Source organism: Pezoporus occidentalis, unplaced genomic scaffold (assembly GCF_034315485.1).
Source record: "Pezoporus occidentalis ecotype Australia unplaced genomic scaffold, CSIRO_AGI_Poc_V1 ctg88, whole genome shotgun sequence".
Lineage (NCBI taxonomy): Eukaryota > Metazoa > Chordata > Aves > Psittaciformes > Psittacidae > Pezoporus > Pezoporus occidentalis.
Window position 1 is genome coordinate 2,506,107 of NW_026916242.1, and position 25,307 is coordinate 2,531,413.

Consider the following 25,307-nt stretch of genomic DNA (forward strand, 5'->3'; position numbering starts at 1 on the left):
GTACTGCAGCACCACAAAGTCAATCTGAAGGAAAAACTTATTTGAGAGGAACAACCTGCATAAGCGAATTCAGTTTTCTTTCTTAATAAGTCTCTAATGATTTGTTCTATCTGACCTTTTGCTTTTGTTGCTTTGGTTTTCTTTTAAGTGCCTTCCCCCATCACCAAGTCTTCTGCACCCTGAAATAACAAACAGCATAAATTAATCTAGAGTTAAAAAGTTGTATGAAACAGAGGTTACCTAAGGAGCATTTCTGTTTGCTATTTAACTTATTTCCCATAATGTCCTAGCAGCAGGAAAATCTTGATTTTTCTAGTAGCCTCTACTTCTTTGATAGCTCTAACTCCAGCTGAGTCATCTCTGCTCTGATGGTACCTGAATTCTTAGCAAGCATCCTAAGAGTCATCCTGCAATTATCTCATAAAGATTAAATTACTAACACTAACGAAATAATAATTAAAATCACTTCTGTTAGACTTGAAAATAGAAGAAAAACCTCTGTGGATGGCAAAAAAAAAAAAGCCAGCTAGTCAATGAAATCTTGTAAACCCTATTTTACATATTATTCTACCAGAGGAAAATCAGTCTAACACTGGTTACATATTACAAATGAGTGTTGGGGGTTTTTTTTAAACATAATTTCTGTGTTGATCATAATCACTGTCATGCTAACGAAGCTGCTACATACGGTTTATTTGCATTATAAGCTTCACAGCATAATGGGTAAATGATGGGCTTTTATTATTTCATTTATAAAAAGATAAGTTGAACAATTTTTATAAGGTATGTGCAATAGTAAGAGAGAAATTATGGGCAGATACCCCATATAAACTCTTCAGGATTCTAAATGAAAACTAAAACTGTGATAGGAAAACAACATTTTGAAAAAATAGCCTTTGCCTTCTCTTTTTTGAGCATCAGCTATTCAAAGACAGAAAAGGACATTTTCAGTAATGAAAGTAGAAAATATATTGTGCCTAACATGACCTACTCTTTGCACTAAAAAAAAAAAAAATCAATAAAATTAAGAAGCCTCATAAATCTCATTATTGATTTTTAAATAATTGTATTAATAGCTCTATAAAGCGCGTAGTGAAAATTTTCTTTAAACCACATCCAGCATAGTTTAGTCACAGGGCTCACTTTTAGCTTCATCTGAAACATGGGACCAGTATTTCATTTCTATTACAGTAGTTTCAAATAGAGGCAAACAGGGATGCTTAGAGATTTAACTTGAATGTTATTAAAATACATTATTACTAGTGAATGATAAGTTATGTTCTTTCTAGAGATGTGAGCCTCAAACTTTCATGCCTGACCTAATACTATTTCATGGAATGAATCTTAAAAACAAAGAAACCATTTTTGTATATTTGCTGCTCATGTTAGAAATCTCAAGAGTTCTCATTAAAAGAAAATTACATTCATGCGATCAAGAAAGCTTTTGTCATCCTGCAGATGAAGTAAGTCTGTGTGGAGTCATGAACTAATTTGAAATTATTTGAAAAAGCAGCTAAAAGAAAAGGGGGGTTTCTTCTGATGAGAAAAGAAAAAAAGAGGAATATGACTGAGGAAAACTGATTATTCATGTGAATAGATAGTTTCTATGAAAAAAATACAGCTATCAAAAAGTTCCAGACTGGCATTTACGGTCCATAGGTGCCTGAAGCAGAACTAGTCCTCTTGCTGCATGGTATTCATTTGGCACACCTGCAGCTAGCTCTCACAGCAGTCACTTCAATGCTTCCAGATGCAGTGAGGTCCTCTTAATCTGCACACCTGCATGGAAATCTGCATTTTTTTTCTATTATTAAAAGCAGGTTGTCATATCATGAAGTGGTGTAAAGTCAAGCTGATTTCCTGAACTACTTAGAAGTTAACTACTGTTAGTAATATATACAAATGCATAATTGTATACATAATTTTGTTTATGTATATATGCTTGGAAATAGATACTTTTTAATATATACACATGATTTACATATGTGTATGTCCTGGGTTTAGCAGTAGCAGTCAATTTTTTCTCCTTCTTGGTAGCTGGTGCAAAAAAAACCAAACCAGATGAGACTCCGGCATAGGGTAACTCATTCTTCATATATATGGCTGGCATATACAGCCATAACTGAACCTACTTGTACCTACCTGTTGATCAAGGTCATTAAGAAACTGTTTAAGACTCTGAACTGCTGGTGAAATCTGTTACACACTTGTTATTTCAAGTTAAAGGGCAGAGAGAGGAGATGTTTTTGTGACTGGTTGGTTTTAATATTGTCGCACTTCTAAAAACCAAATCCTTCCAACTGTATTACAAGCTATTACTTGTCAGCAAAAAGTAGTTTTAAATGGTACATCAAACCCCAAACTGGTATCTTCTCAAACAAGCCGTAATTTTATATAATGAAGAAGTAGCTAACAATTCATTTCTCAACACCTTATTTGCAGGAAGAATAGATTAGTTACTGTCTCCTGTATGGACACTTGCTGCAAATGTATGTGAAGTACATCCTAAATCAGTGATAATACTGCTACCTTCCCAGAAGGCTTTGCAGAGATTTATTTTACCATTACCTGCTAAACGTTAAGCATTCCTTCAGCATGTGTATTTCACTGACACTGTTTAAATCTGTGCTTCTTACGGAAAGCTGCATATTAGCATCAGACATTTAATTCTTTCATTCTTTCAGATCATTCTGTGCACCTATTCCTATAAGATATTCAAGACAAATCCTATAACTCTTAAGGTAACTTTTAAGGAAAAACATCTATAGTCTTTAATCCACAAGAACTGCAGAGACAAACCTTGCATTTGATAACTGAATGCTTCCAAAACTGGAAGCACTATGGCATGCCCATTTTGCTTATCACCTCTAAGTTATACATTTGTAAACATTTCATTATTTCTTACCATTATTTCTAGTGTACTTACTACAGTTGATGCCAGTTGGTTTCAAGAACAATAAAAAGTCTCAGGGTTGCAGGGAATAATAGCAGTAGTTTAGGAGGTGATACTCCTCACTGGCTCTTTGCTCAGCTAGGGTCTTTGCTCATCAGGGGACAGTGGGTTCTCACAGGTGCATGTTCCTAAATACAAAATTAGTGTCTTGTCTACTTCACACGAAACATGCAGCTGCTGTAACAGATGGTGACCTAGTAAAAAGGTTACGAGAAAAAATCCAAAATAATGATGTTGGTTGCAAAATACAATATCCAAGACAGCAGAAGGTGGAACTGCCTTGCAAGGGCAGTTCTGAGTTTGCGTAACTACTAATAATCAAAAATACCATCAGAAGTCAAAGCAAATGAAAATATAATGTTTCCAAGTTCAGCAAAATTAAAGCTCTGCATATTTAAGAAGGTTATTTTTAGAAAACATCAGTGCCTAATCTAGATTGTGATGTAGCCGGTTCACTTCCATCTAACAAGGATATCATTAAGAAAACATTTTTTTCCCACCCATTTCTTTTATCCAGTACATGGCATCTGCTGATTCATTACATGTAGATAGGAAGATGAGGTCCCCATCAATACAATGACTGGAGGCAGCAGACATACCAAACAAACAAATGTAGACTGAAGAACAAGCTAACTCTGACAGAAAACAAAGCAGTTGTGCAAAAACAAGCAGTACTGCAACCTGCAAATCTTATGAGCCCGTATGTATTCTTGGTTTTCATTTGTGGTATCTCACCCCTGCATGGACTCCCTAGCAGGACAGTTAAATTCATCCTGCATCTTTTCACCCAGTGGTGATCCTAACTGCTATCTTTCTTTTTTACCAAAATGCTTCTCCCCTTGAAATGTGAGGTCTAGTAATGTTTGCTGCCATGCTTGTCATGGCTCTCCTCCTCCCTTTTGGTTCAGCTGAAATTGAAAAGATCAAAAGGCAAGGTCAACTGAAGACAAATTCTCCTTTTCTACCACAATTTTTAATGTCAATAGCATTTAAAAATACTGTAATGTGCGCTAGGACAGATGGTATTATCTGTGTGCCTTGTCGTGCCAGCAATGGTAAAGCTAACAAAAAAAGAACGGAAATTGACTTAACAAATTTTTGGTGCCATCTATATGTTTAATTTCTGTAATGTTTTCTTTTTCACATGACTCACTGAAAACAGCTGGAAAAATAAGGCCTGCTCTGCTTATCACTTAAGACTAACACAGTGGCGGAAAGGAGCTAAACCTGTGAGACAAGATTAGAGTTAGTCAGACATGCAGTGGTTGTCCAGTGGTTATTCTCAGGTGTTGCTTCCTGGCCTAGCTCTCCTTTCTCTATGAAGAATGGGACACTTTGCTTTTTGCAAGTTCTAAAGCTTATTTCAGTGATCAATGAATAAGCTCCTCCTTATTTCAGAGAAATTAAAGACTTACTTTAGGCAATAACCTCTGAAATCACAGACTAAAAATTTCTGTAAATAAGAAAGAATCAGACATGCATTGTGTGCAGCCTGGATCTGTAAGTGCTTGGGTTATGGGTGCCAGGAGCAGAAAAAAGAATTATACAGACCAGGCCAGCTCAGGTCCAGCAAGGTGATACCAGTTCTGGAGTGCTGCCAGAATGTGGTTCTGGAGAAGCCAAATAGGACACAAATTGTATGGTAATGTGCTAAAGTGAAGCCAATCTGGGCATGCCTGCCATGCCCCGCCACCAATTCTGGTTCCACAATGTCTCACTGTGCCAGGCAGACCGAGATGCGACACCTGAACTGGCTCCATGTGTTTGCATAGCACACACACTGAGCAGTTCTGGGAGAACCAGTCAAAAGAGGCACAACAAGCTTCAAAAGCAATGGAATTAAATTATTCCTCAGTATGGGAAAGAGAGCTTCTTCCAGTCTGTTTTGATTGCAGATTATGGAGCGTTGACTTGATTTTAATGCTTAAAAAAATATTTTTTTTCCTTTTACTGGAAACATCATAAATAATATTATATTGAACAGTATTTAGCATTTGGATGTGCGAGCCCAGCCAGTTCTAAAATGAGATACGTACCGCACAATGAATGTTCAGAACTTTTCCAAAAGTTTCCATAAAAGGCAATTTAATAATGTAGACATCTGTGACTTTCTTTGAGAAATCAGATTTTCTTTGAAAATGATACTGTCTGTCTCTGTGCACCTGAGAAGCACTTTAGACAAATGTTCTCTTCTATTCTTCTTTCTTTAGATTTACATATGCTTTACAGGAACGTTTCTTTTACAAGACGTGAAACTCTGAGAGGCCTTTTGGTTTGCTTGTACGACATTTAACCTCAGAGTGAATACTCACGTTTTTATCTTTTAACGTTTCTTTACCCTCACCTGCACTAGAAATACTTGCTATTTTTATTAAGTATAAAAAACACTTGGCTTTGTCCTCTTCCACCTGTATTTCTTAAAGACAATGACACAGTCTCTTTCTACATTTTGGTGTGTTTGTTTTGACAGACAACATGATTTATCTTTAAAAAGGGACTGACTCCAGGCTACTGAAAGTTCTCTGTGAGACAAAATATGTCCTGCATGCTTAAGAAAATAAAAACAAACAAAAACCCCACAATATATTCCATATGCATAGTTCACATTCATACTCAGCAGTCCCTCTTTTCACTGTCACTTATTCTTCCTGTGTTAAACATGCGATAATCTCATTCCTTATTCTTTCAACTTGTTTTTTTTTTTTAAATACGCTTTTATAACTTTCGCATTATTGACAGACATTTCTTGTCTTATTTGAATTTATTCAGCTTTTATCTACGTATGTTTTCCTCTTCAGAAAATGCCATCACTTATAAAAAGCCTGAAATTATATGAATTACACATTTACTGTTTCTCTAAATGTGCAGGTATTACAAAGTGATTAACATGTAGCTATTCTAGCCTGTAAAGCTTTTTCATACTATGAAAAGTCCAGGTGCTACAAAAATCTATAGGGAAACTCACATTAATGAGCTAGGACTTCACTGTTAACTTCTTCTAAAAGAGAAATGCCAGTTTAACAGTTCACTGATGATGGGCTACTGTACAGTGCAGTGACCAAAGATCAATATGCCAAGCTCCTAGAAGAAAAAGTAATTGTAAATCTATGTGCTGCATTGCTGAGACAATGTTTTTTATAGAACAAACAAGTTTTCCTACTTTCTCTCAAAAGTGAGCTCTGTGTTTATGAAGAATGAACTCTACTGGTTCAAAATGTCTGCAGGCTGTCCCAGTCAGCTTCGTCAGGTCCAGGCTTGGAGACTTCATCAGTCTCTTTAGGTCAGAGACATTATATAAAGCTGAGGAGAAAAGAAGCCAGACAAGACCCCTCCTACAAATTCGCTTAAAATATCTACAGAAATTACTAGTAGGCTGCTAAGCCATTGTCTCACCACAGGTGTTTTGACTTCTTCCTCAGCCATGGCTGAACATCTAGGTCTGGACCGGACAATTACACTGAATGGCAATGGTACTGTGCACCCCCTACTAAAAATATAATATATATAAAACTAAATCTTGTTCTTGTATGTTACTTCAAAGTACTTTCTCCCACAATGATCAGTACCATGTAAAAATATACAGTATCTCAATAAATTGTGAGAACTAAAGTATCGCCTTAAGATACAGCAAATAAAATTATGCTTTCATATTATTCCAATTTTACATAATTGATCACAGCCTGTTCTGGTAGAAAAGCACAGCTGTCTGAAGTAACTTCATGTTACACCTCCAATGGCACATATTTTTCTGTCTACTTAAAGATAATTGTATGCAATTACAACATTTTAGTAATCTCTATTAAGCAGCTAATTTGGTTGGGTTTGTCGGTCTTGGGTTTTGTGTATTTCTTCCCCTTATAATTCTCTCCCTCTAAAGAATAAACCGAATGGATAAGATAGAGACTTCACTACTGATTTTAACAATCTTAATTAAATGTGGACCATCCATACATCCCATCTGTATTGCCACAGATCTTGCCCAGACAGTAAACCACTTTGTAGTGAGTACAGCTCTCCCATATCGCATAAAGACATTCCAAACTTTTCAAATAGAAAAAAAATGCAATCAAGTGGAGTCAGTGCACTGGTCCAGCTAAACTGACTGTCATTTAAAGCTTCAAAGAGTCAAATATTTCTCAAAATCTGTATTAAAGCATGTCCCTGAAAATTCATTTTTTCCCCCTATTTCTTTTATTTTTACCCAAAGCACAGCAAGTTACAGCTTTATAGATCACCTCTAATTTAATTTTTCTTGGGACTTGCCCTTCTGGACTGCCAACAGAGCAAGTTTCTGTGCTCCTGAGTTGGTGCACATGCTGCACTGCACCAAAAGCACGCCTGTGTCAGAACTGCAAAGTGATTGCAGATTTTCTGCATTTCATGCACTTCAGTCTACGCCCAAGTAGTAAAATCCTTCTACACTGCCACTGTGTGTGGTCTTTTAACACGCAAGCATAACAGCGTTACAAACAACGTTTCATATGGAAGAAGATAGTGATTTATTTGTACGATTTATAAACCTTTAATTAGACTAGCCAATTTATGCTTACAGAGCATATGAATTCTGCCTTTCTCAAGCAGGAGAAACCAGAGATCCTTTAAGTCTTGGACATTACTCAAATAACTTTAATTCCAATGAGATTGCAGCTTGAATCACACAGACACTTTTTTTCCCCAAATCCTGCAGCAAGTCCCATAATGTAGGTACACAGAATAGTATGAAAGCATTTAAACAAACTAGCTTTGATCTTTTTGGTGCACAGCACCCAGAAAGGCATTCAAGGTTAAACAGAGATGCAAATATTGTACAGTTCTTACTGTCAAGCTATTTCACTGTTGCACTGTAGCTGACCAGTTTTAAAATATTATATAGCATTTTTGTATGTGCAAGAAACTTGGGGGGTGGGGGGGACAGAGGAGGAGGTGGTGTTGTCTTTGAGCATTTATCTTCTGTATAGATTTGCTAATCTACAGAAAAACACATGGAGGCTAGTTTTCAGTACAGTTAGTAAAACAAATAAAACTTCTGGACATTGGCTGGGGAACATGCAAACAACCAGTTTTGGGATTTCTGCAATTCTGTGTTTATACAGTGAGTAAAAAAGGAACTAGTAAACAAGGAAGCCTGCTTCCAGTAGGGGCTGTATGACAAATTGTCTACCATTCTAGCATTTAAAGGCAACAGCAGTATAGAAAAATGAATGAATGTAGGGTTGTGTGAAGCAGTCTTCCTGTTTCATCTGCTGAGTGCCATTTCAAAAATGCAGGTTTTTACTGTTCTTTCAGCAGGTGGGAGAGTGTTCTGTTGCCAACAGCAGACTGCCTGTGCTACAAACAATATGCAAGCAAGATATACGTTCCATTTGTAGATTAAATTACCCATCAAATACAAAGAAAAACCAAAACCATGCCGTCTTGTAACAGATGCAACAGATTTGTGGGTAGACTTCGTGCAGTTCCTAAAAGCATGAAGAATTAATGGTTATCTGTGTATAACCAAGCATTTATAAAAAATTTTCTGAAATAAATACTTTACTAAAAAATAAAAAATGTTGTACAAATCAGCTGTAAAGAAATTCAGAAGGGGGTTCTGTGGATGAAACCATAACACTTTATTTTCAGACTGTCATCTTCCATAAGTTTAAGGGCTCAATATTCTACCACCCAGGCATCAGAAATGAATTGAGAACCTGCCAGGAGAGATGTTTTCCATTTCTTAACCACACCATCCTGGTCCATGACAGAACTGATTGTCTTTTTCACATATACTGCTACTACTGGCAGAAAAAAAAATATTATCTCTCTTTAAATAACTACCTTTAAACCAAATTTGTTCAAGTGAGTTCAGTATGACAAATATTTAGATTTTAAAAAAGATAAATGAAGTAATATAAATCCTTAGTACTATTAAGTTCTTTTTTGAAAATACTAGAATAGACTTTCGACATAGAGCTTGCTTTATAATTTAAGCATAATATAAGCATAATGTGCAGTAGATTTTTCTCTTGTCTCAGTGATACTTGACCTTTACTTCCTTCACTGAATGGGTATCTTAATCTATTAGGTACTGCATGCTATTTTCTATGCTGAGACTATGGTGTGTTCTTGGTCTGACTCGATTGCCTTCCACTATGGTTTAACGTGTTTGTAAACTCAGCAAGACTGTTCTGCTGTCAAATCACTCATATGAAAACACCTAACCAGTGAGAGGTCACTCTTTAGTATGCTGTAGGGTGAAATGATTTTCCTATGATCTGTGAATCATTACATCAATTTGCATCACAAAAGCATAGCACTTACAGGAAAGTCTTGTTACCAAAACTGATTTTTTTTTTTTTTTCAATCCATTCTTAAAACTCTATGTAACATCAACTGCTGCAAAGGGAGGCAAAAGTTTTGCTCTAAATCCCATTATTTTTGTCTTCTGCTATTTTTTTCTCTGCTGGCCAGTCCATGCTGATCCCAGAATGACACTCTCATACCAAGATCAGCATGACAAGGTGAGGGATCTGCCATTAAGCAGACAAAGATTTAATTGAACAATCATCCAGGTCAATAGGAGTCTTTTTTCATTACTTTAATAGACATTCGGTAAGGTTCTTAATTGGGAATAGGTGCCCTCAAGAGTTAGTTTGTTCTCAGAACTGAACTTGTTAAAATCTTTGGAAGACAAACCTCAAATCTCCTTTGCCATGAGTTCAGTTTTTTAATTAATTCTTTTCAAATCTGTCTGCATAATTTGGTCATATGCTGGCACTGAGAAGTTCCGATTTTCCTCCTGCTCTGCGTTATCACTAAAATGATAATATACAAAAAGCATTATCACTGATCCAAAGTCATCCATCTCTGTGTCTTTAGTAGACTTGCAATGAGCAGGCAGTTTCACAGCTTTCACTGCAAAAAGCCACATTTTGATCAGGAAGCCCTTGGAAATCCTTCTGAATTCCAAGTATGAAGAAATTCCATGTTCTTAACACTGCACATGGCATTTGAACCAAAGACAGCTCAGTGAATAATACAGGAAAACACCTACTAGGATACCCAAGTTTGCTATAGTTGTATTTCCTTCTTTCATGACCTCAGTATTTTCTTAACATAATAACTGTATGTGAACGTGAAAGATGTGTTAACCTGATTGTAATAAAATTAAAAAATAACAAGTTACAGAAGCATTTCTCTGCATGTTTGACAGATATTTTAAAACAGTAGCAGAGGACTACTAACAATTTTTCTGAGTAAAAACACTTCCAACACCCTTAAAACATTCCTTATATTCCATTACAATACTTTCCACAGTTTGCTGGCAAGATGAAGGTTAATTATACAAACCTGAGAAACTGTATGGTTCTCTTTAAACAGTAGGTTATCTTCTTCAAATGATTCAAAAAGGATTCAAAATCTGATTCCAAAAGCGTTATCATTTTGAGGGAAAGTTGCATTTCCACAATTATTCCCAACAGCTACATCTCAGGATTTTTAGCACATAAAACGGTTTATATTTGAAGAATACGTGTGAAAAGCCAGATGCAATTCTACAAATGTTGCAATTTGTTAGATCATATAAACTTAACTCTACAAGTTCTCCTGATGCATACAGAAACACATGGGTTCTGTTTGTCTCCAAAATCACAGATGCAGATATGGTGACACACATCATTTGTTTTAATAAACTGGTGTGAAATCTTTATATTCTGTAAACCTCATTTATTTCTGTGGGTTTCATACAGTCATGATGCAAGTAATAGAGCAACCTGGAAAGAGAAGTGAAAGGCACAAATCACGGAATCAACTAGGATGGAAAACCCCTTTAAGATCATCAAGTCTACCACTAAACCATGTCACTAAGGGCCTCATCTACATGGTTTTTGAACACTTCCAAGGATGGCGATTGCACCACTTCACTGGAAAGCCTGTTCCAATGCCTGATCACCCTTTAGTCAAGAAATTTTTCCCAATATCCGATCTAAATCGCCCCTGGCACAGCTTGAGGCCATTTCCTCTTGTCCTATCACTTGTTACTTGGGAAAAGAGACCAGCCACCTCGTTTCTCCATTCTCCTTTCAGGTAGTTGGAGAAAGTGATAAGGTCCTCTCTGAGCTTTCTCTTCTCCAGACTAAACAACCCCAGTTCCCTCGGCTGTGGCTTTCCAGCCACTCTTCCCCAAGCCTTCAGCATTGCATGGGGTTGTTGTGGCCCAAGTGCAGGACTTGGCACTGAAACTTAACATGAGCCAGCAGTGTGCACTCACAGCCCAGAAAGCCAGTGATATCCTGAGCTACATCAAAAGGAGCGTGACCAGCAGGTCAAAGGAGGTGATCCTGCCCCTCTACTCTGCTCTGGTGAGACCTCACTTGGAGTATTGTGTGCAGCTCCTGCGTCCTCAACACAAAAAGGACATGGAACTGTTGGAACAAGTCCAGAGGAGGGCCACAAGAGTGATCAGGGGACTGGAGCACCTCCTGTATGAAGACAGGCTGAGGAAGTTGGGGCTGTTCAGCCTGGAGAAGAGAAGGCTGCGTGGAGACCTCATAGCAGCCTTCCAGTATCTGAAGGGGGCCTACAAGGATGCTGGGGAAGGACTCTTGATTAGGGACTGTAGCGAATCAAGGGATAATGGGTTTAAACTTAAGCTGAGAAAGTTCAGTTTAGAAATAAGGAAGAAGTTCTTTACTGTGTGGGTGTTGAGGCACTGGAACAGGCTGTCCAGAGAAGTGGTAAATGCTCCATCCCTGGCAGTGCTCAAGGCCAGGCTGGACAGAGCCTTGGGCAACATGGTCTATTGGGAGGCATCCCTTCCAATGGCAGGGGAGTTGGAACTGGATGATCTTGAGGTCCTTTCCAACCCTAACCATTCTGTGATTCTATGATTTACATTATACAAAGTTCAACTGATAATAAGAAATAAGTCAGTGTGAGCTTAGAGGTTCCATTTCTAGCTATCTCAAGTAATATTTAATAATCTTCCAAGTAATCTATTCCCTATTTTAAAAGATTAGAAGCCTGAAAGTATTCTGTCTTTTCCACCAATACTCATCAAAAACCTCATGGAAGTCAACGCAATAAATGTTAAGCAGGAGAGAGAGCATAACAAACGGTGAAAACGAAAATTAATTTATTTTAATTGACTATTATAGCAGGTATGACACAGATAAGGCTTGAGTGCCAGGAGAGTGCACTGGAAAATCACCGAGCTGTCCTTTTATTTCATTGTGCAATAAGATACAGTTACTATAACATAATACGCAATTTTTTTTTTCTTTTTTTGTATGGCTTGATTTCTTCCTTAGTGTCTCCTACTTCCTATTCAGGCATTTTATTTAAACTTCTTGATAAAAGTACAGCAGGGATACTTGACAAAAAAACTCAAAATCCTAGATTAGTGCAGAAACTGAGTATGTATTGAAAGTGTGTGGTTAGATTAGTTCCCATAAAATGAATGGATATGGAGTTATTTTTGAAAGAGCATATTAAAGATATTCTTTTCTTTCTCTTATCCCTTAAAATTCTGCTTTCATTGTTATCATTTGAGGTGCACAGTTAGAGCACCTGGAACCAATCAATCCATTGAAGCTCTTTCTTTCACATATATTATTCATAAGATTCTTTTAGTGGATTAAAGGTACAGTAGGAACTTGCACCGTCTCCCTGCACTCTTTGCATGCTCACTGATTCCTTCAGGGAGAAAAAAGGTGACACTGCCATGCTCCACTCTTCAGAGTGTAACTGGAATTAAAAGGTATAAAAATGTTTCCTTCACATGATTATTGGGATAAATTTGGTAAAAGTGGAGTAAAAAAAAAAAGAGCCGCTTTTATGTAATTAATATAGAGAGTTGGGTTGTGACATATCCAAAGAGGTTATGACATTCTGTTATACATCTGGAATGGATCACCTCAAATGATTTTGAAGAGGGTTCAAACAGCACAATGCTTCTTTAGCTAGTCAATTCAAGGCTGAAAAGGAACATCAAAACTTCACATCTTGGTTAGAAATTAACAGCAAAAAAATCTATGAACCTCTTCCATGCCTCCTCTGAGAGGGATTAGCCATGGAGCATGCGTAAGAGAAGCAGTTGCACACCCTACTCAACAGAACACAGCCCAACTTTCTCCTGGGTATCAGTGACCTTTGGTACACCCATGCACATGTTGATGCAGACCACAGATGGGATGATTCAGGAATAGCACAAAGGTAGAATCAAAACCAAACACTGGAGGGTGATATACAAGTCTTTTAAATCTTAATGCAGAACCTTCCTTGGCAAAATAGCTTTGAATACAGTCAAGAATAAGATATTTACTTACCAGAATACCTTATGGAACAAACTAAGGAACTGGTTGATTTGTTTAAATATGTAAATGTTTGTTCAGGTAATGGAAGCTCACATTTCTTCCCTTTACCCTCTTTGCTGGGTATACACACATGTATAGTTAGCATACAGGCTTCAAGAATAAAAAGGTCAGGTTTCTATCAGGGAAAAACGGTAAAGGCAGGTGTGGATGACAAGGCCAATTGCCTAGGGGTGAAGCAGCAACATTTTCTGTAGCTGATGATGGCTTGGATAGGAAACACCCCCTGTCTGACCTTATCTGCTAACTGCAAGTCATTCCCACTGCAAACAAGGATTTGCCATGTCAGACTGTCAATATCATCTCTCATCATTATTACGAATTCCCATTTTTTTCACTGTTGGTGCTGGCTTTGGTTGCGACTCACACCTCAGTACAAGAACGTAGCTGAATGCTGGCCTATACTGTTCCAAATCTAAACCTCAGCAGGCCTGGGCTGCAGGCTGATGAGGAAGGTGACATAATACATGTTGACTGTCCCTGTTCCACCCACAAGTCATGTTAGGAAGGCTGTTGTGGTAATGTTTTCAGTCACACACGGTTTCAAGCTCAGTAAGCTGAACCTGCTGTCCACACTGGGTTTTAGGAAACATAAACCTCATCACAGACTGACTTAGCTGTGTGAGAGGGGAAGGAAAAAAAGATCTTGTTAGAAGATGCTGTAGATTTTCTAATGGTAGAAGGGTCCTGATGTTTCTGTTTATCGTTAGCACACAAGTAATTCAGTTTTCATGGGAATTACAATAGAATAAAGCAAATGTAATATCAGGGGAGAGCATGTGCAGCTTTCCTCATTTTGATGCATCATCATTTTTTAGAAAGATAAAGAACTATGGAATCTGTCCTCTGAAGCTAGGTAGAACAAAAGCAAGCCTTAACTTGGTGTCCCGAGTTCACCCAAATTCACCACAGCGTAACATGGTATTGTTTCCAGAGGTGCTGAAACACTATTTGCTCTCAACAGTGAGTTCATCTGCCACGACAATTAGCTACCATCAATAAAAGTCAAAGACTCTTAGTTACAAAAACAGCTTTGAAATGAAAACAACTATTTACAGAAAAGGCACATTTTGAATACACACTGGTAATTTGCAGGCCTGTATGAGGACTTGCTTCTGCTGCTATGTAAGGAAGGGAAAGACACTCAGCCAGAGACTGCAGGATGGCCTGCGACACACTAGCAGCTAACCAAGCCAAAACCAAGTAAGCTTCAGCTTCAGTGGGGAAAAAAGAGGCCAGTGATGGACTCTCTCAGAGCACTGAAACTGGTTTTCTCAGTGGGACCATAAAAAACGCTGCACTTTATTCTCAGTGCCTGTAAGGCCTCACTCAGTAGAGAAAAACAAATCCTGCTAACGGACAAGCAAAAACTACTGGGAAAAAAGTTCTCATGACTTTCACATTCTTCCTTACATTACTGTATTTTCCATAGTGAAAACTGGTTTTCATCTACAAAGAGAGAGCTAACACAAAGCAAGCCCCCAAACAGCCTGTTCCACACACTGGGAATAACTTGTAGCAGTTATCTCCCTGTTAATGCTATTCAGAAGTATAAACTTCAATAAATTTCTAGTTATTGAGTAATGTGTTACCAAATACATCAGAATATAATGTCCTTCTTCATGTTCAGCTATAAGGTAAGGAAAGATAACTACCAGAAAAACCATGAATGTTATTCCAAATTTTTAACTTAGTGAAGGGGCTCAATTCTAACACATTGATCTGAGATTAATTTAGGGTCTTATGTGATGATGATTCCTTTGAATTTTATCTTCTTTTGGAGATATTTTTATAGCTCATTTTTGCTCAAGTACATTTACCCATGTGTTTTATCTTCAAGATAGCGGGATGATAATTCTTTCCCATTGAAAATGTGTCCTATAACCCTTTAAAATATTAGGTGTACTATTATTATTCCCATCAAGAAACGTATGAGCTCTCAAGCAGCCCAGTTTACAAAAAACAAAACAAAACAAAACACCCAAACAAAACCCAAAACAACATGTAGTATTTTTCCTAATACTTCAGTTAGAGCCAAGATTCTTCTTAAAAGTGTGGTGGTTTATCCCAGATGAGGGTTGAAGATGTAGGGTCTGAATAGATATTTCCTTAGAGAACTGAACAGGCTCCTCTGAAGAGGAGGATGGGATTAGAAAGTAATACAATTCACTCTGTACACAGAATACAGAGCAACCGGAGAATTAATCATATAGTGTCAATCAATGAAGGTCCCAGAATCTTTTTAAGGATGTTTAGCCAATAAAGTTATTAGACTCCATTGATTCCATGAAGGGCTGAATGCTTCAGTTTGCACCAAGAGCATGATGTAGGAACCCCTCTGAGATAGAAAGCTCTAGAGGCCACTGGAAAAGATCAGAAAGGCGAATGCATCAAATGATTAATATCCTAAAAGATAACAGAAAGCAGCCTGACTACTTCAGTAATTTTAAGACCAAAACTGCAACACTGGGGACTACAGATGTTGCTGGTCACAAATAAAGGATGACATAAAGAATTCCAGGAGGTTTAATTTTTATATGTCCACAGCCCAGGAAAGTTTATATAACCTCTTAAAGCATTTTCAGCTTCGATACACTGATTCTTCTTAGATTTCTGAAAAGGAAAAAGCAAGTGCTTTTCATTAGAAGACTTAGCTAGAACGTAATCATTTAAATGAGAGCCCAAAGACATAAAAGTCTTCAGAAGTTCAGGTTGTTCAGAGATCAATTAATTTTTTTCTCTGCTGTAAGTTAGAAGAACTGGGTTTCAATTTGTTCCAGACAAGCATTTGGATAACTAAACTTAGCCTATTAAGAGAATGTTTCAGAACAAGGTGCTGAAAGGAGGTGGAAAAGGCATTTGTGCTGTCTGGCAGCTTATGTGGACTTCAGATTCTCTGCACACAGACCACCTTGCCTCCATGACTGGACTGACTGTTCATACTCCTCACCAACTCCAGAACAGGACTGCGCCAAAATATGTAAAGGGAAAGGTATAAATACTAATAAAGATTAACTTGGATTTTATTAGTTCCTTATAGTTTGATATTCCACCCTAAATCACAATACGGTAGTGACTGACAGAAAACATTATTACATGTATTATGATACACCTTAACACAGTAAAATCCTATACAGCAGAGTAACTGGTTTGTGATGCTTTAACTTGGAAATTGCAGCTTCAGAAAGTGAGAATAAGGTTTTGTTATAACTATTCAAAACTCAAAAAAGGTTTTAGTTTTTAGCTCGTATAATAAATCTTTGCATCCTTACTAATTGTAGGTAAGTCTGTACACTAACCCTAATAAAAAACAATTTAATACCTATTTGTAGCTTCTAGTCCCATAGTTTCCATAGCTTTTCATTTTAATTTGGGTTTAGATTTATTTGTGTTTTTAAAAAAGGTGAGGAAAAATGTTGTATTTAAAAACTTAATGTTGATAATAAGTGCTTTAGTTAGAAGAGAAGCTTTCTTGATTTTTAGGGCTGGGCTTTGGGAGTTGAATTTTTATGGAGCATAACATTTTATTTACTGGAGGCTGAGTAACTGCAGTGTCACCTGCCAGCTGGGTTCTGTTAAAGAAAGCTGTCAGGACACACATATGAAGAACAAAATAATAAAGATGGTAGCAACTCTTGTTTGTTTTTTTCCTAGAGAATTAGTCAGGCTAGGTATTCCTTTGGCCTGAACAGGATCATTATTGTTTGTTGCCTGCATTATTCTACCTTCTACAGGTACCAATCATCCTTACAGTTTTTGTCTACAAAGCTGTTAATATTCTGTATGAAGAAATGGTTTGGACATACGATATACAGTCTCTAAATGCTTATCATCATAAAGCATAATTCAGACATTTATCCATGTGTCAACTGCAATTTCATCTCCTGTGTATGTCTTTGCTAAAGAAAATACTCCAGTGTGAAGGAATAAATAAAAAGAATTACATTAAAATAATTCACATTTTAAATGCGGAGGTAGAAAGGGGTAGGTTGTTTTAAAATTAAAAAAAAAAATAAAATATTTTTATTCCAAAATAATGTAATAACTAATTCCTTCAGCTTTCTATACAGGTACATTTACTAGTAAACAAATAGCAGCTGCATAACCGTTTCTTCATTTCCTCCTTTCTCTAGCTTACTGCTTGTCTGAATCTTACATTAACCTTTTTCTTGCTGGCTATGGTCTGCAGGCAACTGCTTTTCACACCTATTAACCTTGTTTCATAACTTGTAGTTTGAAATAGCTTGATCTGTCAAAGGGAGATGCCCTCCTCAAAGGGTCTGAAGCCCAGCTACCTCCCTGCCTGTTTTGCACTTCAGTTATAAATGACTGGGAGCAAGGCCAAGGAATCCTGTGCCATACCAGCATTTAATAAGCATCTTTTCTGTCATCAGATGTGTAAAAAAGACTGTGAATGATAGAACAGTAATCCTAATTTGAATTGGTATTAACAGTGATTTAGAACTTAAATTAGAACTAATTATCTGGGGGACCGCTGACTTTGGTGCAAAACAATGTGAAATTAAACCACCATTATCATAGAGAAGTATCCTTATTAGATATATATATATATATATTTCATTCCGAGGGGCTCTGAATCCAAACAGACTCATGAGGATTACAGCATATATAGTTAGTACAGTTCTTCTGTTTTGAGGGTCTAGAACATATCAGTTTAGAGCACAGAAAATCCTTGTTTTGTTTGGGACAAGTCACCTTCTATGAAGGCTACTATCTGCCTGTCAGGTGTAGCCAAAAAAAAATATACGGCATTAAACCAATGCATGTAGGCAGTCTGCAGGCTGCCCACTAACCAGACACATGGACACAAAGCAGATTGTAGGGACAAACATGTGACAAGTTTGTAGCTTTAGAGGCCTCTCTTCTGACTACAAGGTCTGACCATTTTAATCAACATGCTGTGCTGATCTTCTGTCCTAAAATGGAAAGCAGGAACTCTGTCATTTACCTTTCTGGTTCTCTAATACTTAGAAGGGACCCCCTATAGAGATAGCCCTATTGAAAGATCTTTGTACTGCCTCACGTTCTATTTACAAAACAGGTGAGCAAAAAACCCCTTTCCTATTGTCAAGGTCTTGGAATGATTTATTTTGGCATTCCATCCTAGCCACATATCTTATGATACCAAAAACAACAGCAGCAAACTAGGAAAGTGCAAATGAGTGCTGTTTTGTGGATGTTATCAATCTGACTGGTCCCTTACTTCAGAAGAGCAAAGAGCTCTTAGTTGTTTACCTGCTTCATTTATCATCAAGCAAATACTGATCACAAGTTTCCTTAAAATTAGTTGGCAGCTAAAAAACAACAACAAAAAAAAGTCTGCACTAAACAAGCATAAACCCACATGGAGCATGTGATGCCTGTGCAGCATCTCCAGAATCTGCAAGAGTAACAAATGATGTCCTTTTTGAGTGGGACTTCTTACTCTCCTTTTAAAAGCAGCTGTCAAGAAGACACCAATTGTTACTGACTTGGGTACCTTCACCAGTTAAACAAAAAAACAACAAAAAGAGCACAAAGCAGAGTTCTCAGCTTCATTCCCAGAGGAATGTAGAATATCTACCAAAGGGCACTATCATAACAAAACTGGCTTGCAGTGCAACTCCTGCAACTTTTAATAAAGAGTTGCAGTAAGGAGAACTCGGCAACATCACTTAACTCAAGCCTGACTGACTGTCCTTACAGTTGGTAACTGGAGTCAACCATGGTTCAAAACATGATGCCACAATGTAGCGCGCTGAAGGAAGCCGCTCATCAGTTGCTCCCTGCTCACTAAGGTATACCTGCTACTGAAAGATTTTCCCACTTAGATCTGTGGCTCCAGAAAGAGTAGCTAGTTGTGGGTAGGGAGGAACAGGTGGTAACTCCCTGGGTAGATGGCTACTAAGTCAGCTTTAACACAATTCAGCTTAAATACTTCTTGACAGTCTGGATTGCAGCTACCTGCTTTGGCTGAACCTCACCTTGATCCCCACACAGTTGCAGACAACCTGTAGCTCCTAGAGCCACGTTCACCAGCTGAGTCTAGTCAGGACAGATTGATGACAAAGGCCTTTTGCCAGTCATGCACAAAGTTACTGTGGTCTGTAACAAGCTCATAGGTGATTCCCTTTGAACCCTGGACAGAAAGCAATTTTCAGTGTACATCTCCAGCTCCACTATGCTAACCATTAAATTGCTAGTATTTAGAACTCAGAATGACAGCATTCTTTATGTTATTCAGCATTCTTTATGTTATGTTCAACTATACCACTAAATTAGTTCTAAGTACTATTCTGTTATATTGCTGATTTGGGCTAAGCTGATTCATCCAGAAAAATATCTCCACTAATACAACACGAAACCATCCACAAGCATGACAAATATGTTTAGAGGCAATAGCACTTGCATCTAATTTAAACAAACTACATTGTAGAAGCACTCCTTTCCTCAGAAAACAGAGCTCTGAGAAGGACCAAAGAATTTTAATGAGTCAAAACCTAATGTTTGAAATTTAATATTTGCTTGCTGAGCAGTGACAGCAGAATCTTCACTAGAAGCAGGATTGTTTGACCTTGGCTGTAATTCACTAGGGTTTTTGTTTTGTGTCACTCCTATAGATCCTTTTCTTTGTCTTAAAAACTTGAATAACCAATTTTACAACCATCCCATGGGTGGGACGGTGGAAGCTGGGATAAGCTGGGTGGAAATGCTGGGATAAACACTGAAATGAAAATTAAGGGTGTAATGGCAAAATAAGATGATTCACTACTCTTCAGATTCTCTAGATCACTTCTTCACATCAAGGACAAACCGCTTAATGTACTTTTATAACATCTATACTACATAAATGATAATGTAGAGGTACACTGCCTTAGGCTACAACCTCACGTAGCTATAGTGCTCTTTGCCTGAAACAGTTTCTAGTCCTAGCCCATGGCTGCAACGAAGAACACCAGAGAAGCATCCTCCTTCCCCCAGCCCATGTCTCTGCTATAGTCCATTCAATCTTTGGCAAACATGCATGCGTTAACCTGTGTTTAGTGCAGCCCAAACTATTCCAAGCAAGGAAGAACAAATGCAGGACTGCAAAGGAGAAAGGTTGTTTGAAGACTAAACTCTAATTACAAAACAGTTCTTCCAATGAACATTGATTGTACCACTTTCACTAATTTGTGGTCTCTTTGCATAAATATAACTCAAATGGAAAAAAGTATGTTTTGAAATTAGTCTTCCCTGTTACTAAATTGGTTTCTATATAGTATTTATCTTTCAAAAAGACTAAAGCTAGCTATCCACTAAGGGTACAAAAATCCCACTGAGGACTGATAATTAATTTCTTTTTATAGCTCTCTTTTGTCTTTAAATATTTAGGTGTTTAATACCTCAGGTTTCTTCCCTAGATACTGTGGGATTTGTACAGCTTTGTATGGCTAAAGACTTGAAATACACAAGCCTGTTATCTTGTAATATAACTGGAAGATAAAAATAGGCATTTTATGATCATATTTCAGGGAAAGGCCCTTCAACAGAGGTTGAGAGACTTGGCACAAAATTTTCATTCATGCTAATTGAGCCTTTATTTTTCTCTTTAGATCCAAGAAATCCCTTTCTTGTTCTTTTCTTTCCTTAGAAGTGACTCTAGAAAAAAAAACAAAAACGAAAACCCAACCCACACAAACAAAAACAAAGACCAAACAAAGGACCAACCCAAACACACAAAAATACAAACAAACAAAAAAACCCAAACAACCAATCCCAAACTATTTTATTCTGAAAACCTTTTCCTTAGTAACTGGCATTATAAGAATTCTTCTGTTCCAGTACTTAAGTTTTGACACTTCACATACTTGAATCATACAGAAATTATGAGGACTTTATCACTAATCACAGAATCATAGAATAGTTAGGGTTGGAAAGGACCTTAAGATCATCTAGTTCCAACCTCCCTGCCATGGGCAGGGACACCTCACACTAAACCATCTCACCCAAGGCTCTGTCCAACCTAGCCTTGAACACTGTCAGGGATGGAGCATTCACAACTACCTTGGGCAACCCATTCCAGTGCCTCACCACCCTCACAGTAAAAAACTTCCCCCTTATATCCAATCTAAGTTCCATGTCCTTTTTATGTTGAGGACACCAGAACTGCACACAATACTCCAGGTGAGGTCTCACGAGAGCAGAGTAGAGGGCCAGGATCACCCCCTTCGACCTGCTTGGTCACGCTCCTCTTGATGCAGCCAGGATATGGTTGGCTTTCTGGGCTGCAAGTGCACACTGAAGCCGGCTCATGTTCATTTTCTCATTGACCAACACCCCCAAGTCCTTCTCTGCAGGGAGAGAATATAAATGTTTTAAATATACTTGGGTAAGAAACATGCCTTTAGTAAAATACCGACAAAGGAAGTACCCTTGAGTGTATGGTTAGCCCATAACAGAAGAGATTACATCCTGATTACAGCATATTACAAAGATAAAACGAACACTTGAAAACCTGTTTTGTTTTCATCAACTTGATGCCCATGATAAATGATGAAACATCCTGTCAGCTTAAATGCCAGTGTGCTTCTACAAAGTTACATAATCTTATCCCACCAGCACACTCAGACAAAACCAAACTTTTGCAATCTTTTTATATATATATATATATATAGATATATTTAGATTTTGAATACTGTCACCCAGTACTTGTACAAACTCATGTGATTTTGTTTGCAGTTTGGTTGCTGTCTGTGCCCAGAACATATTTTGATTTCAAACTTCATAGGTTCATCAGGAAGAGTGTAGCACTAATAATATAGAATATATGGATATGACATTAAACCCAAGGTGTCAGAATTTCACCATGCAGTTACAGCTGTGAACTACTCTACTAGTCACAAAATTGCTCTCTTTGTACATTTAAGAACTGCATGTATGTGGTGTAAACTAACCAAACAGAATGCCAACCCTTGCTCTGACAAAGAAGTTATAAGGACATTATGGCAACACTTGGCTGCTGTTTCTTACGGGACTACTGCTGTCAAACCAAGTTTTACCAGCCTAACATTGTTCAGTTAACCCTTGCAGCCAAACAAGCTATATATTGTAGATATTTTTATGGATTATGGGAGAAGAAACAGTATTCAAGTATTTTCCCTATGCCACACCTCAAATTCCTTAACATTTCCCTGAGAGGGCTCAGGATTTATATATGAATGCCTACACATTGGGGAACTGCTGCTCTTGAAATAGAGATTTCACAAACGTTCATTTTGCCTCCTGTAAATCTCTGTGTTTTAGGAGCCCAGTGTCAAAGCCTACTTGATTTTGTTTCCAACAAATTTAACAAGCACAGCGAATGGTAAAATTAGAATGCACTACTATTACTATATGATTTTCCTCCGTAGGGCCTGAAAATCCCCATCTTGTGCAAAGTGCAATTTTAAACACCCCCCCCAAAAAAAAAAAAAAAAAACCAACAGATAAACCACACCAAAACCCAAACACATACAACAAAAAACACCTTCCCTCCACCTCCCCAGGCTCACATAAACAAGCTTGATAAACAGCTGAGGCTTTTCACTCTCCACAAAATACAGATACAGTTCACTAGCACTTGCAAATATCAACTTAATAGGTAGCTACTGTATAAAACAGGTTATTGCTAATGTGCTTACTTGTTACATCCTTTTCCCACTAGTAATGTTCTAGAATATTTCTTCTCCATTAACTTGAAGTGGTATTGAAAAATGAAAAACACTGGAAGCACAAAGATAATTTGCCTGCAAGACATAACTAATCATGTTGACTTTATAAATTTTGTACCTGTGCTGAAACCCTGAATTCTCATTTGATCTAAGAGATCTTCCAAGGTAGAGAGAAATCAGTGGATTGTCAAAAAGGCCATTATACATCAAGCTAAGCTCTGTAAAAATAGCACTTACTAGAAGATATTTCCTTTCCTTTAAACATGCTTCTTCTTGACAGCAAGAATGACAAATTCAGAGATACCTATAATTCATAAATCTAATGTGGACTCAATCATTAACGGCAAATTTCAAGTGCTGCTGTCCTGCTTTACATTTACACTGCCTCGTGCAAAGGCATCTAAGTTAGATGTGTGTGAGGAAAAATACTACAATAGTAACAACGCAATATACAATGCTACTACATACAATAATACAAAGATAGAGTGGCTCTAAAATGAAATGTGCTTCCTGAAAGATGTTCCATTTTGCAATATTAACTGGCTATCTCAGAAATTAAACTATGTTGCTGTAACGGACTTCTGTGAATATAACCACCAGGAATTGACTGCAGTCTGCTATAAATGCCCTTCATGAAGGGATATTTACCTAAAAATCACATCTTCCTTCACAGACATAAAGGAAAAATAGTACTTCATTATAAAGACTGAGCATGATCTCTGGGAACATCAGACAACTCACCTGGCATATTGAGATTGAAAGGGTTTGTTTTAAACAAGACATAACAAAATTTTGTCTAGTTTCACAAAAAGATGCTAAGAAATTAGAGCTGGACTTCAGCAAAAAAACACAGATTTTGGTTTATACGGCTAAAAGATCCAAGTGGGATGGGTTTGCCCATTCTAAATAACAGAGGAAATAAGATTTGAAAAATGCCAAACTACAAAGTCAGCTACAAGTAATGTTTTCCTTACTGCTCCAGCAGCTCTAATGCTTCAGAAAGAATGCATAAGAAACTCGTAGTCCTCGCTACCTTTTATACAGACTTCTCAAGGAATTTAAGAAACAGCTTATATGAGTATTAGGATCGTTACTGGTAATAAAACAACAATCTTCTTGTAAGTACAAACCATTCCAACTGAAAGAAAATATCTTAAGAAGATTTGCAACAGCAGATATTTAAAAAAACACAAAGATTTTCACTGTACCAAGGAAAGCAAATGTATTTGACCATGCTTTGGGGTTTCCCATTGTCCTGGGTTCAGCAGTAGCAGTCATGTTTGTGGTAGCTGGTGCAGTGCTGTGTTTTGACTTCCAGCCTGGGAACAGTGCTGGTGAAACCGATGTTTTCAGTGGTTGCTAAGTGATGTTTACCCTGACCAAGGACTTTGTGAGCCTCATGCTCTGCCAGGGAGAAGGGGAAGCCGGGAGGAAGCAGAGACAGGGCGCCTGACCCAGGCTAGCCAAAGAGGTATTCCATACCACAGCACGTCATGCCCAGGATGTAACTGGGAGTTACCCGGAAGGACACAGGCTTCCGGGTGGGACTCGTTTCTTGGCCAGTGGTATTGTATTCTCTTCCCTTGTTATTTTCTCTTATCATTGTTGTCGTTGGTGGTAGCGGTGGTGATTTGTGTTGTACATTGGTTGCTGGACTGTTCTTGTCTCAACCCATGGGAGTTGCACTCTCGATCCTCCTCCCCGTTCCTCCGGGAGCGGGGGCCCTCGATTGCTCTCAGCCCAGCACCACTCACTGGGAGTGAGTGAACAAGCTGTCTGGCTAGGGGATAAACCATGACACCCATGCCCACTGTTCAGGTCTGAACAGTTAATTTGACTAGGAATTAAGGAGGAATAGAAATAATGTACTTCATATTTTAAGAGACAAACCCAAAAAATAAAAGTTTTTAGATGTTAGGCTGTTTCTTTATAAAATATTCTTCTTCCTATTAATACCAAAGATAATGTTATGCTATTTCAGAAGTAAGGTAGAATGAAATTGGGATAGTAGAAAACTATATACAACATCAAATATAATGTCTAAGTCTTTTTGAGTGATTAGTTTTACACCCTTCATTCATAAAAGCAAACCAAAACAGCTAAATGAAAAACACATTAATTAACAACAATTAAAACTTATGAAACTATAAGCCACATAGAAATCAATTACAGAAAAATATAAAAAGTTACAGAAGAATGTTTCTGCACTTCATTTAATAAGGAGCATTTCTGAAATTAACTTTTCCACACTACAATGTGCATGGAACAAATCTATTCAAAAGAAGGAATCACACGAAGTCTTAACAGTGAACA

The 25,307-nt window shown here is 37.6% G+C and overlaps 1 protein-coding gene across 12 annotated transcripts in view; it reads right to left on the reverse strand.

Moving 5' to 3' along the window:
• Positions 1-25,307, reverse strand: part of B3GALT1 (beta-1,3-galactosyltransferase 1) — a 204,657-nt gene that overhangs the window by 158,839 nt on the left and 20,511 nt on the right. The window contains exon 2 of one of the 12 annotated variants that reach the window (XM_062604690.1): positions 116-179. The exons of the other annotated variants lie outside the window; for them this stretch is intronic. The gene's annotated coding sequence lies outside the window, so the exon portion shown is untranslated. The remainder of the gene's footprint in view (positions 1-115; positions 180-25,307) is intronic. 12 annotated transcript variants of the gene reach the window in all.